A 1058-nucleotide genomic window follows, 5' to 3' on the forward strand; every position below is an offset into this window, starting at 1 on the left:
TTGCCACCCGAAATGCTGTGAACCTGGAGAAAGGATGAAAGTCACGCAAGTGTTGAGGACTTTCGTTCATAGGGTCACTATGAGTCACCTACTACTCAACAGCACTTAACAACAACATTTCAACAATTTACATTTGTAACTGATTTACTCAGTAAATTCTGTCTCAGAAATTTGGTGTAACCAAGTATGTTAGTTATCTAGTGCCTCTATTGCAGAAATAACACAAATTAATGGTTTTAACAAATTTGCTCTCTCATCATTTCTGAGGCCAGATGTCTGAATGCAGAGTCCCAGCTATGTGGAAGCCCCTCTCTCTTTCTCTCTCTCTCTCTCTCTCTCTCTCTCTCTGGCTCATGGTTTAGGATGGAGTTTCCTGTAGGCCTGGCATTCCTTGGAGATCTCCAGGTGTCTTGGCATCAAGTCTTTCCTGGGCTTGAACTTCACCACTGAAAGACCATAGGTCCCAAGGATATGCACTCCTCCTGGTTCCTCTTCCTTGTTGCTACTGAGGTCGACCCACCCCATCATCACTTTGCTCCCTTATCTCTTCTTTTACCTCTTATAAGAAAAAAGTATTACAGGTAATGGTGGTGTTGTTAGATGCCATCAAGTCGAACACAACCCATAGCGATCCTATGAACAAAAGATCTGAACCCTGTTCTATTCTGTGCGATCCTGACACTTCCTGATACACAAAAACCCACTGCAGCAATCACCGTGTCAATCCACCTGATTGAGGTCTCCCTCTCCTTTGCCGACCCTCCATCCTTCCCAGCATCATGTCCCTCTCCAAGGAATAGCACCTCCAAGCAACAGACCCAAAGTATGTCACCATCTTTGCCTCCAAAGAGCACCAGCTGCACCCTCTCCAAGACATCTCTCTTTTCTTGGCTGTCCATGGGACGTTCAGTGCTTTTCTCCAAAACCACAGCTCAAAGACACCCAATTTGCTTCTGTAATCTTTAGTCATTGTCCAGCTCTCATATGTATAACAAGTGATTGGAAAGGCTACAGCTTGAATCAGTTGCACTTTAGTCCTCAAAATGACATCATTACTC

This window comes from Elephantulus edwardii, unplaced genomic scaffold (assembly GCF_000299155.1).
Source record: "Elephantulus edwardii isolate Elephantulus edwardi_28Jun2011 unplaced genomic scaffold, EleEdw1.0 scaffold00137, whole genome shotgun sequence".
Classification (NCBI taxonomy): Eukaryota; Metazoa; Chordata; class Mammalia; order Macroscelidea; family Macroscelididae; genus Elephantulus; species Elephantulus edwardii.